Raw genomic sequence first — 13949 nt, 5'->3', positions numbered from 1 at the left:
TATGGTTAAGAGCCAGTGTTAGAGGCTAGCACTTCTCCAAACTGAATCTAAGGCTGTGATGAGTGCATTACTATGGGCGGGATAATCACAATATGCACATCTAAAGTTACTATGGCCAAAAATGTCCCAGAAGAGTTGTAAATGTACTCCAGCCTGACCTTGGAGTAAGTCCAGTACCATGCATGGCCACTCACAAGTAGTGCAGCATACTGCCATAGAAAACAATGGAGGCAGGGATTTAAATAACACCCGTAGTAAATAATGCTTAAGTATATAAAATGTTGCTGCCTTTTAAAATATTTATGTGCATTTTGTTTAATGTGAAATACATATGATTAGTAAATATTATTAAAAACTCAATCAAGTTATATAATTGTAAAACATGTTCGTTTTATTTTTAAACAGCTTTGAACATAACTGATCATAAATGATCATATTTATTAAATAATGTAGGTGGAATTTGAAAAAATATATTTAGAGATTTTAAAATTAAATAATCAATTAAAAATAATCACTATTTTAATACAAAGCTATATTTAAGTTAATGTGCTGCATCATTTTATTTCAACAATTCTATATTTAAACTAAGACTATTAAATTATTTAACTTTAATATTTTATAATAGATGTATTTTACATTTTTAAATTGAATATATTTTCCTCTGCCATAACATTTCCGCCCTGGTGGCCGAGACCTCCAACTATGTGTGGAAAGTTATGGGTAGTCATTTTAGACTTGTAAATCCTGTGCTGTGAGGCTCCACCTACATGTGACTGTTTACTTAGATCTCTAACTTTACACTAGGAAATAGTGAATAGCAAAAAAATGTAAAGTTACTAAGATGCAGTAGTAGGTGTGCCCCCTAGATGCATGGATGTCACTATTGGTTGCAGCTATCACCTCACAGTTGTTTTTAATACACCGGCCACTGCCCTTGACACTCCTGTTTTCAGAGGTTGCAAAGGCTTCACATTTTCCCTGCATGCAGCAGGGGCAGTTGGTCAGCTCAATTCAGCCATTTGCTAACTTCACTGTGAGTGACTGCATTCTGCCCTTGATAACGCTGGTTCAGAGGTTGCAAAGACTGAGCCATAAACAGTAAACTGGACTTTTTTTTAAGTGCTATGCTAATATTGCAGGTCAACGTGTTTCAGACATTGCCTTTCACTTTCCGCTTTTTTTGTGCCTCCCTTGTCTGTTCATGTTGTTAAGCTTCATCAGTTAGTTAATACCAGGGCCACTGTAACTATGCGATTGTCTGACCGCAGCGTTTTTTGCATAGTTATGGTTTTGCCACATAGTCCACCATCTTCTGCATATTTTTTTCCTAAATAATTTTTGTTTTTAGCTCAAACGTTTCAAAAGTTACTAAGAATGCAGTGACCCATGTCACTGCATAGTGGAATACCCTTTGCAAAAGTTGACTGTTCACCTTTCTGTCGCTTATTGCTGTATTTGGTTATCAAACTGGTTCAAATGAGGTGAAACCAATGCCCAGAAAGTGTTAAGTGTAACAAGCATTGGCAAAGCCAATAGGTCTCGCCTATGTGAGATATATTGCTTTTGTCTGTGTGGTGTGGCCTGGTATGGTATGGTATGCAGGCCTCGAAAAATCAAACATTTTACTACACCTGCAAGTCAAGTAACTTGAATAATCTACTCGACCTAACTGTAATGTACTTGACCTGTAAACTGGTCTCATATTGTGTGATCAGTGGCAAATATTTTGTTTCACAGAGTCACCTTTTTCTTCATTCTCACATATGAGTGCACCTTCAAATATGTAAGTTTAGCATTTCTGCTTTACAAAACTCTTTTTTTATGTTTAAATAGACTAGACGTTTGCTCCATGTGTAATAAGAAGATAGTCCACATTTAGGGAACACATGATCCCTGCTTGCCTCTCAGTTTACTAATAGCATTGCCATCAGTGCAGGGGCAGGAGTGTTTCTCAGTTCATGTTTAAACACCCCCTTTTAATAAATATATTACTAAAGCATGATGTGGCAGCGACTATCATTTACACAGAGTAAATTTCCAAGCAATGGCCAAAAACCTTCCCCACTATCTTGCAGCGTTACTGATAAAACTTTTATAGTGTATTAACAATAATCTGTGAAAAACGGGTTTCAGAAAACATATTTATCATTTGCACGCACTGTAATTTTCCAAGCAATGGTCAAAAACCTTCCCACTATCTTGCAGCATTACTGATAAAACTATATAGTGTATTAACAATAAGCTGTGAAAAACGGGTTTCAGAAAACATATTTCTCATTTGCACATCACCAAGTAAAGTGTTCTGATTTGTTTTTCATCTTATATTTTTGCATCACACAGAAGTACAAAAAAACTACTGAAATATATGTTTTGAAATGTTTGTACAGTTGACTTATTAGCTATTTAAATGTGTTAGGGAAAACCTGATACCCTACAGCCTTTCATTTCACACTTCGTACAGCAGGTTAGACAGTTCACTTTACAAAATCCTGGAATTCTGCAGTCTGTGAAGCAAAAGTAATTGCAGACTGACTTCTGACCTCTGTCTCTGAACACAGAGCAAATCTGACAAGATAAAAAACAAGATTTAAAGTCCTCTTTATTGCTCCTTCATTTTCTGACTTAACAGAACACCTGTTCTTTCGCTCGACCTGATAAAATCTGACACGCCATAGCGAGTGGGCGAGTAGATTTTTCGAGCCCTGAGTATGGCTTGGCCTGTCATTGTAGAACAGGGTATGGTATGTTATGGCTTGTCACTGTATAATATGGTATGTCATTCAATAGTCTGTATGGTATTGCCTTTCGTTGTATGGTATAGTATGATATTGTGTGGCCTGGCATTTTAAAGTATGTGTGCTATTGTGTGGCCTGTCATTGTATCGGATGGTATGGTCTATCATTGTATAATATGGTTTGGTATGGTATTGCATGTCCGTGTATGGTATGGTAAAGTATAGTACAGCACGGCCTATCAATGTATGGTATGGCCTGTCATTGTATGATATGGTATGGCATGTCATTGTATAATATAGTGTGTTACAGTCTGTCATTGTATCATATGGCATGGTACAGTTTGACTTATATTATCATATGGTATATCCTGTTACTTCACAGTTTGGAATGGCCTGTCATTCTATTGTAAGGCATGATATATTATGGGTTGGAATAGCATGATCTGGCCTCATGTATTGTATGGGATGGCTTGTCGTATAATATGATATGGCTTGTCATCATATTGTATGGTTTGTCATTGTATAGTATGGCCTATCATTGACTAGTATGGTGTGTTGGCATATGGTATGGCCTGTCGTATGGTATGGCCTATCATTGCATTTTATTTTATGGTATGGGTATAGTATAGTCATGGTATGGTCGTCATTCTAGAGTATGGTATGGTATGATCTGCCTTGTAGGATTTGGTTTAATATGACCTGTCATGGTCTGGTATAATCTGTAAATGTATGGTATGGTATAACTAAGGCTCCCAATTTTCAGTTTTTACTAATTTTTACAGATACACTAAGACAGAAAACAATATGTTTTCTGTTCGTATTTATTTTTAAAAGTGTAAAAATATAGAAAATTGTGCTTCGTCTGAGTGACTTTCCAAGCTGTCATTCATGAATTCCAGGCCAACAGCTGAGCAGATGGAAAGCATGTGGAATTAAAAAACAGGGAAATTCCCTTAAATATAGGCATTAGTTAACATATATTTGTATGTAATGCTATATTTACGTGTTTTGTTTAATTTGGCTGTTTAATTTGCTAAAATTCGACATGCATCAAAGCATGAATGCATGTTTTTTATCAGTTAAATAAATGTGGAAATACACCATTTTACATCTCTGGATAAATACCAATTAAATGGCCCAAAAAGAAATGTGGATAAATACAGACGGAAATATGAAAAAAGAGAAACGTAAAACCGGGAGCCCTAGGTATAACCCGTCATTGTATGGTATGGTGTTGCCTGTCACTGTATATGGTATGGAATGGTCAGTGGGGAGGCACACACAACGAACAAGGATACTGAAATCCAAGTAATAACACAGATTAACTGTCAACAAACTGCAAACAATGTTGTTTACATTAGTTGTCATAATGTAAGCAATTGTTGGTTATTGTTATTGGGGGTCACCCTTCATGCATGCAACAGTGCACATGTTCCTATTTAGTATGTTTGTTTTCACCATGTATTTCTTGTCCTATCACGTGAAAGTGAATAATAAAAAGCATATAAAGGAAATCTATGTTGGTAAATATTACATAGTCACTGTTGCTTCCATGCAATGGTTTGTCTTTATTTTAAAGGATGTGACAAACTAAAATCAAGCGCACAGACATGATAAAATAACATGCCGAGGGGAGGTGTAAATGTAAACTCGCACTTCTCTCAATTTCATGGAGAGGCTTTAAGTGACTGCTTGACTGGAACTTGAAACGTGAAACGATGTAATGCCCATGAACACTCAAAATTAGAAATAACGCTGCACCAGAAAATCATTGCATTTATTTGTATCCCGATTAGATGGTGAAACATTTTTTAATTGAGAGCACTTAAAACGCGCATGTTCATGGCTTTTTCACTGCAATGTAAAGAGCATAGTTAGCTGCATATTTCCACAAAAAATCAAACGATGTATTATTGTTTAAGATATGTTTTGCGATTAAATCACAAGTACTCAGAGTTAAAAGTGATTGCACCAGCAAACCTGAGTAAAAATTAAAAACAATACTTGACAGTATTAAACTCTGATTTGCCAGTGCAATATTACTTTTAATTTTGAGTATATTATAATGTTAATGTTATAAAATGCTTGAAGCGCTCGAATGCCGAGGCATCTTGGCGCTGGTGTGTGTAAGTGGAGCGGAATGATAGACTGATAGCTACTCGAGGTTAAACAGCCGAGATTTCAGGATTTTCCTGAAGGAAGAAAGATTCGGCTGGAGTCTCAAGGCCACCGGTAATTTGTTCCACAATTGGGCCGCACAACTGGAAAGTGAGCGGCCAACACATCTGGCCCGTGTATATCTAGGGGTACAGATCAGGCCAAGATTGGCTGATCGTAGGTCTCGCGGGGGGGGGTATAGAGCCTGAACCTATCCTGACAGTCTTCAGAGCCACCACCATATCTTGCCTTGTGCACCAAGCAGAGTGCCTTAAACTCGATTCTCTGCTGGACAGGGAGCCAATGTAATGACCTTCTTCCCTGAGAGGTGGGGTGGCCCTTCGGAAGCTTTAGAATCACTCGAACTGCAGCATTCTGCAGTGATTGAAGTTTACTGACCTGATGCTTATCAATGCCCTGATGCTTATCAATGCCCAGGAACATCGCATTACAATAATCCAATTTGGACATGAAGAGCGCGGCCATTACCGTCTTCTGAAGTGCCCGGGGGATGAAGGGGAAGATTTTGCGCAGGGTCTTAAGTAGGAAAAAGCAAGCCGATTTTAGGCTATTCACCTGAGCTGACATGCTCAATTTGTAGTCGAAAATGACCCCAAGGTTCCTCACCTTTCTTACTGGTAGAGGACACTCCACCGCCTCTAGTGGCCACCACAGATTGCTCCACATTGGTGATTCGTTCCCAAACTCAATCACTTCTGTTTTCTCCGTATTAATTTTCAGGAAACTCAGGCTCATCCCCTCCATAACATCCTTCAGACAAGCATGGAATATTGCCGCTGTTAACTCCAGCATGTCTGAGACAGATATCACCAATTGCGAGTTGTTCGCGTACGACACGAGGGTAAAGCCGTGTTTCCTCACCAACCTGGCCAGCGGCTTCACATAAACATTAAACAGTGTTGGGGAAAGAGCTGAACCTTGCGGAACACCGCAGGGCAGATTAAAACTGTCCGATTGTAGGCCCTCCCAGTTCAGACTTTGTTTCCTATTGTCTAGAGGAGGGGGGAGAGGAGGGCCAGAGCCAGCTCACTAATCCCTATCTCCTGTAGTCGCCGCACCAACACCGTATGGTTAACGGTGTCAAATGCGGCCGACAGATCAAGGAGAACAAGGATTGCCTCCTCCCCCCCTCTATCTTGGTTCAATAGTGCGTAGCCTGATGGCAGGGCCACGTTCCAGTCAGGAGTTGACGTTGCATCCATCCAGGTCTCAGTTAAGAAAACCATGTCAGGATTGTGTGCATTCAATAATATTTCCAATTCGTATTTGTGTTTCATGACCGAACGTGTGTTCAGGAGGATGCACAAAAGCCTGTTTGCTGAAGTAACCTCCGGCCTTATCGCCGGCCCTTGATCATTGCGGATGGGGGAAATTACATGCAGCCGGAAACCCTCTGCGTTTCCCCCTTCAATATGGCAGGCTATCCCGCCCTTCTTCCCGCTGCTCTTATCAGCGTTCCCATCCGTTCGATAGTGACAGTGTGTGCAGAGAGACCTTCCCCTCTTACTGTCAAAATTGAACATGGCGCAGTCCCTGCAACACTCCCCCCGGAGCTTCAGCAGCTCAAGCAGCTTAAGGGCCCAAAACGACCACGGGTCCTGGCCATGGGCGCGTTGCGGGCGCAGACGGGCTTGCCTTTGGCGTGCGCGCTCGCGCCAGCGTGGCTTTTAAGGAGTTTGAAAGGGGAACAGCTAGAACGCTAACCCAGTGGAGGCGGGCCCGCTCTTACAGACGGGCACCGCGGGTTTAGCGTTTAAGAATCTTATACAGGCAAGTGTGTCAATAAGATAAAACCGGCAAGTCTAAAAACACCCAATTTAATAAAAACAATTACACAGTTAAAAAATAGCACAGTGGACACACTCGCAGCCCGAGTAACAGCCTTTCAGCAGCACTCAAGCCCCAGCTTTGCACACAGTGTGCATACATTCCTTTCAAAACGTGAGCTTAAAGACTTCCTATCCCTGATTTTCTTTTTAAACATTCACCCAAACAAAGTCTTCAAATTGCAGTGATAGAAGCATAATTGAATCATGCGTTTTGAAAGTCAATCAAGCTAGAGATCTAAATAAACAGTCACCAAAAATGCTCCATCTTTCAGTAATGCACTTTATTAACTGGCCACGGATATTAATCTCATTTGAGGCCCTGGGGTGTGCCCATTTCTTTTCCATGTTTTGTTTGCTGTCTCTGGGTTGTATCTGCTCCCCAAGTGTAGCTCTACTCCTAAGAAGGGCACTAACAGATTCCACTGAGCAAAAGTGAAAATTAGCTGGCAGTCCTATTTTTAGGTCTCGCCTGACCTAGCGCATACGCTGGTCTGGCGACACTTATTGAGAGGGCTCCAAAAAGCGCTACCAGGCCAGCCTAGAGCTACAGTGAATGTTCGCGGGCCCGCGCCGCGCTTTACTGCGATTACTTTCGCGGCCGCTTTGATGTTTGATAGTGATCTCGATCACTTTCACTCTCACGGCCGCTGTGCATAGCCAATAGGTCTCGCTTTTGGGACCTTATAAGTATTTAGGTATGCAACTGTTGCATGGCTAAACACTTATAAGGTCCCAAAGGCGAGACCTATTGGCTATGCCAATGCTTGTTAGACATGAAGGGGAGCCAGTTTAAACCAGAGGCAAAACAAGCCACAATGCGGGAACAACAAAAAACAAGCATTGAAGCGGAGAGTGTTGGGGGATGGAACAGGCACCCTTTGGAAAACTGCATCTGACATTTGATTTTGTTTTTTGAATGCACAACAAATGTGATGAGATAAGGACAAGACTGTCAGGCCTGTTTACAGAAATGGCGCAGAGAAGCACGAGCGCTAGTGTGAAGTGCTCCAAATCAATTTAAAAAATAGTTCCTAAAACAGTTGCTAAAATGGGAGCTATGGATGGATAGTAGTAATTGGTCCATGCTCTCGGAGCAGGCTAAACACTGAAAGAGGTATGACCTATGCATGCTATGGACAAATAGGGAGAAAGAATAGGAGAGCGACGATGGAATCGGCAAAGGGGAAGCCTATGGGTGGGCGGAAGCCCACAAAATATATACATGTCTCTTCGAGACAGCGCATACAGAGACCTAAAAATGACAAACTAATAATGAAGTACTACTATTACAAAATGTGCCACGGTATGCTGCATAATTTGCTTTGTTGTGCTGCATAATTTACTCCACCCTGCTGCATAATTTGGCCCTCCCTTGCCGTATAATTCTTGTGGCCCTGGTTAACACCAATGGAGCTGGAACGAGACATTCAGAAGGCACTAGAGTGCTCCAAATCTCACTACTTTTGGCCTTTTTAAAAAATGATTCTGATTCCACTGGTAAACATACCGGTTATGGACTTAAATGTCAGAAGTTTGAGACCATTCAGGCAGATTTGGTGGTTTAGCCTTTTGCAATTGAGCACCGTTAAATAGGTTTATATTACCGATACGCTTTTTAATTTCTTGCCTTCAATTGTGCCTTCAGAGCAGCAGAGTGTTTTGCGGATGCTGCAAAGCCAAATTTACTATCCTAACTTAATTCCTAGAATATTTGAGAAAAGTGCAACATTCACCAAAATCTACCCGAAGATCAATTTATGGCAAAGACTGAATGCTTGAACTGATTGAGTGGCCTTCTGGATTTCCAGAAGAAAGGGCCTCCGTGCCAGTCTGCATGGAATCGCACATGCAGTAGGTGTCAAGGGCCTCCATAAGAGGGCCCTTGAAAGGGGGAAAATCCTCCCTGGAAATCTTATGAATATTGGTTGAAGATGAAGATTAGATTTTATGAGAATGTGTAGCATCAAACTCATCCAGAAGGAACAGGAAGGAGAGCAGAGCCAGTCCAAATTCCAGGACTAGAATACGGTAGAAGTTCAGTGTCAAGGATCAAACATCCGAGACAAAAAGGGATGCATGGGGACCAAAGAATGAATTGCATCCTTCAAACACAACTGCATATACATTGTCTAAATGGAACTGACATTACAGGAAAAAAGTTACTTCGTCTTAGATTGGGATCCTCAACAACTTCTTATGGGCTGACCATCATATTAGAAAGGTCATGTTAAAAGGCTTGATCAGGCCTTTGTTTTGAAAAGAGTGTGTTTGCTTGTGCATTGAAGTAAAAGGTAAAGTTGAATATCTTTTAGCCAATGCTGCATTCTGCTATCCCATTTCTGCCATATGTGTCCTGTATACCCAAAACAGCTTGCAGAACACCCCTCCAGATGGCTGCTAACGTAAGACACCAGGGCTGTGGCTGAACGCTTCTCAGAACACGTTGACAGACAGTGAAATCAATTCTTTTACCTCTTTAGGCCCGCAAAGGACCTCTGGAAAGCTCTCAAATTCATTGTCAGCACAGGTGTAATAATTTACAATTCTTAAGACAGCCTTGGAATATTTAGTAGGAAGTTAAAAATGTCCCAATTATTTACAACAAATGGTTAAAGTGTTGTTACAGCATTTTTGGGAAGTGCTGCACTGAGGGCACAGGTGAAGGTAAAAAACGGGGATTACCATGTTCAACCCCCTTTATTTACTATTGGCATTACAAAGCTGGATGATCTTGGCAGTAGGTTCTATAAAAAGTGCATACAGTATTTTTGATTTGAATTACAAATACCTTTCCATAATTCAATTCTCCCACATACTTTAAAACTTGAATCGTTAAGCTGGAATTCATAATTAGTTTAGCGCATGTGCATGTAATATACATTTTATTCAAATTATCTCTTAAATTGTACCAGAAGCCTCAAAGTGTGTAAAAGTTTGGATAAAAAGGATGCATTTTATGTAAATCGTTTGAGCCTGATCCTCCGAAGTTCCCAAATCTACATTTGCAAGTCTACAGCCTCACATTGGTGCAGATTTACAACTTTGACGTATTCTTTAAAGTTGCAGGTTTCCAAACAAATTCCTGAAGCATTTCTGAATTTGTTTTTGCCTGACCAGATATGTGTTCAATTTGTCATGAAAAATCGTCTGAACAAGCACAAATATGCGTTTTTTTTGGTCGACTGAGATAACCCCCTTTGCTTCTCTATCCCATCGCTCCTTTACCTTCACCTATTTTCCACATTTCCACATCACTCTGGAAAGGAATTTATTCATGCCCTTGCAGGAGTAAATGTCTGACTTTTCCCAAGGTAGAAGGTGAGTGGAGAGGCGTTCAATAATACCCACCAGTGACGCATGTTGTTGGTGTGTCCCACATTCAGGCCTATTGGGCTGAGATAATACAAGAGCTTAGTGCCATCCTGGATGTTTCTCTTCCGATGGACCCCAAATACATCCTATTGGGAATCCTGAATGATGTAAACTTTCCACGCCTCCAACTCATCTTTAGCGCCCTAGGTCTAGTTATTGCCAAAAGACATGTGGCCGGGAGGTGGGGGGCGGCAGAGATACCCATTATCCATTAATGGAAGAAAGGGATGGACCTCTACATAGCGGCAGAGAAGGTCACATACTACAGTAGGGGCTGCCCTCAAACATTTCATAGAGTTTGGGGCAGTTGGCTAGGTTACTATGGGCTGGGCCTGATAGATGGATCGAAGGACCCTTGGATTGCACAGCATCCTGCATGACTCGGGCAAGATGGTTAATGGACATGGATACGACGCACTGTATGCCAGGGCATGATGGTGATTTTCACATGTATCGTGAAAATTTGACAAAGATGTACTGAATTTCTTCTATGTACTTGCTGCTATTTGGGAAGTTGTGTATTGTGTAATTGTCCTCCATACAACTGTTGTCACTGTTTGAATAACAATATGGTTGTCGCCTAAAATAAAAGATATAAAAAACAAACAAACCCACAAATGTATAGATTTGAGTGTCCACATACTCTCAATGTATTCTAGCACTCCCAGAACATTCCTCTAGGAGTAGATTTACTCACATGAAAATTTTCATGAGTTAATCCTGTTAAGAGTGCAAAACTAACTTTAGTCCAATGAAAGGTTATTTGCAGATGAAAGCAAACCTGTGCGTGTGTGTGTGTGTGTGTGTGTGTGTGTGTGTGTGTGTGTATATATATATATATATATATATATATATATATCTCACAGTAAAACATAAATAAAGGTTAAAGTAACATTCTAGTTAGGTAAAATGTTCAGTAACAGTTTAAACTCTAAAAACCACAGAACTTCACCAGTTATAGTTATCTCAGGGAACCATAACTCGTGCTCTAAGGTAATTCTAACTCGTGCCCCTGCCATGCACTGTTTTCTCTTCAATAATTTACTTGCAAATGTTGCAGGGATATTATCAATTGTCATAGAAGATGTCATGAGCTATGCAATATTTGGGGTAATTAGCAGTGCATGGCGAGGGCATGAGTTAGAGTTACCTTAGGGCACAAGTTATAGGTACTTGAGATAACTATAACATGTGAATTTCTGTGTTTTTGTTAGAGTTTAAACCGTTGCGTTACTCAACATTTCACCAAACTGTAACATTACTTTAACCTTTGGGTTTTTTCAGTGCTATACATACACATAAATACATTACTCCAATCCCGCAGGAGCAGTTTTCTTTTACCCCCGAGGGTTGGCAGCAATTCAAAGCATTTCCCTGCCGAAGAGTGCGGGCAGGGAAATGTTTTGTTTTCCCACTGGATGGGAGTAGCTTTGTGCTCCTTCCCAGTGGGAGAACATTTGCACTTTGACTGCCGTGTGCAGGAACATAGATGGTGTCATGGGGGTTGGAGGCCCTAGTACACCATCACTGAGCCTGCCCTGAGGGTGGGGTACCCGGGGCCATTGTATGCCTCCGGGAGGGATGCAGTGCACAGCCCCCTTCCAAGTTACTTAAAATCCAGCCCTGCGGGGATGGGGTTCCTGGGAATTCTCCTGGCTTAGGGAGGGGGGTAGAGCGGCCCCCCTCCCTTTTTTCTTAATACATGGCCCTGGGGTTGGGGTCCGTGGGACTTAAATAGGCTCCAGGAAGGGGGAGGGGCTATGCCCGCCCCCCCCCGATAAACATTATGTGCCCCCATGCGTTTTGGGACCCCTCTTTTTCTCGGCTCCCCTTAACGGATCAACTTGAAACTTTCCATACGCTAACTAGTAAAAAAGTAGCACTTTTCTTTAAAGTTTCGTGGAGATTCTTCAAATGGCGTCCGTTATTGGCAACATAAAAAAAAAAATTCCTATGGAAAACAATCCTAATTATAACTACCCTGTGGCAACCACCACTGGGTTATACGTGTGTGTGTGTGTATGTATGTATGTGTGTAATATATATATATATATATATATACATAATGTGTGTGTGTGTGTGTTAAACCCAAAGTGTCTTAGATTAGAACTATATGTAACATTAATTATGTTAATAATTGCAACTCTTAAGTGTCAGTGCATTGGTTTTTCATTTATAAATAAGATGACCTTACTGCTGGCAGCAGACCACAGATTAGGATTCTGATCAATCTAACTCCATCCTTTTGATGATCAGTAAAGTAGTAGCATTAAATTCAAAAAGAGTTTAAATGATAAGCAGCAAAGGATTAGATGTCTATGGGCAAAGTCCATTTAGAAGGCTAAATATAGACTAGGGATACTCAAAGTACGGCCCGGGGGCCGCATGCAGCCCTCCTGAACTTTTAGAGCGGCCCCCTGGTGACCAGCAGCTCTGGGCTGCTGTTCAATTGGCAGATCACAAACATTCAGAAAGCTGTGAAATGGGCATAAATAAAGGTTTTCTGGTTTCACATTATGCAATTCAGCCACCAAATGAGTATCCCTTGTCATACTCACATTTTACATTAGAAGTTAATGCTTTGACTTTAATTCTTGGTGCGTGAGAATAGAGCGTTCGTGGCAGACAAAAGTCAAGTGGCTCGGTTTGTTGTCCACACCATACATCTGCCTTGCGTCTCCCCACGCCCACCTTTCATTACCTCGACTCTCACCCTGCTGGCATAGGTGCGGCCCTCGGGTATGCCACGGACAGGACTTTGTGGCCCCCGGGGGAATGTTTGCAAGCACCTATGAAATAGACTATGCTTCTATATCAAACAAATGTAGGCGGACTGTTGAGAGGTGGCAGACCTAATCAGGCTGCAAATATTATGTTATCTTAAGCTCTTCAGGCTGTCATTCTGCCTATGATTTACATGGACATATAAAGCTGGATCTGTATATTTGAAACTACACCGGTTTGTTTGATGGCTTTGCATTTGAGCCTGTGTTTCGGGATATGATGGTTGTGCCGTGGCACTTCAGACTTAAAAGCCATGTGAGGTTGTACTTGGGCATATAATGACCATGCCTTGGAATGCAGTATTGTACCTCTCTCATATTTTAACTCCACCACTACCATATCTTGCTTGCACGTTTGGCATATGGTAGCCCTCTTGTTAGTAAAAAAAAAAGAAAAAAAAAATTGCCTTATATCTGCTGTTGTATTTTTTTTGTTACTTTTTAATTTTTTCTTCTTGTACTTTTGTGGTATCTGCCTGTGATGTCATTGGGGCCAGAGTTTCATTTAACACACCTGAGATGTCATCAATCTTGTCTTATATCTCCTGATCTCAGCCTGCATCAAATGGTACATTTTGTAATGTGCATCACCTCTTGGCATTTTGGTGAATCGAAAGTCCTACATAGGGTGTGTTGGTTTTAGGTCTCGCTGGCGTTGCAGCGCGAAGCGCTGCCGCCAACGAGACTTATTGTTGCCGTGTTTGCTCCCAAGGGAGACAGACCAGGGCACGCGCAGCGATCGGGGTCTGTGGACGCGCTTCTGAGACGTGCTTGCGCAGACGCACACGCGCGCGCACACTCCGCCGCTGCCGACCCCCCCCCTCACTGCATCCGCTCACACCTCGCCACCGTCGCCGCCCCCCCCCCGTTAGAGACCAGTGTATGGATCAAAAATTTCTGATCGCTGCAGGGGCAAGATTTTCGACAGTTATGCAATATCATCATGGAAATGTAGTGACGTGCAATTACGATGAAATGTGGCGTAATTTTTATTTTTTTGGTTTACATAAAAATAATTACAAAACAAGCGCTTGCAGCGCAGTAGGTCTCGC

General features: G+C 41.4%; 1 protein-coding gene across 1 annotated transcript in view; it reads left to right on the top strand.

The window, feature by feature from the left end:
• Nucleotides 1-13949, top strand: part of PAF1 (PAF1 component of Paf1/RNA polymerase II complex) — a 52261-nt gene that overhangs the window by 654 nt on the left and 37658 nt on the right. The gene's annotated exons all lie outside the window — the stretch shown is intronic.

This window comes from Triturus cristatus, chromosome 9 (genome assembly GCF_964204655.1).
Source record: "Triturus cristatus chromosome 9, aTriCri1.1, whole genome shotgun sequence".
NCBI lineage: Eukaryota > Metazoa > Chordata > Amphibia > Caudata > Salamandridae > Triturus > Triturus cristatus.
This window is presented reverse-complemented; position numbering and strand designations above follow the sequence as displayed.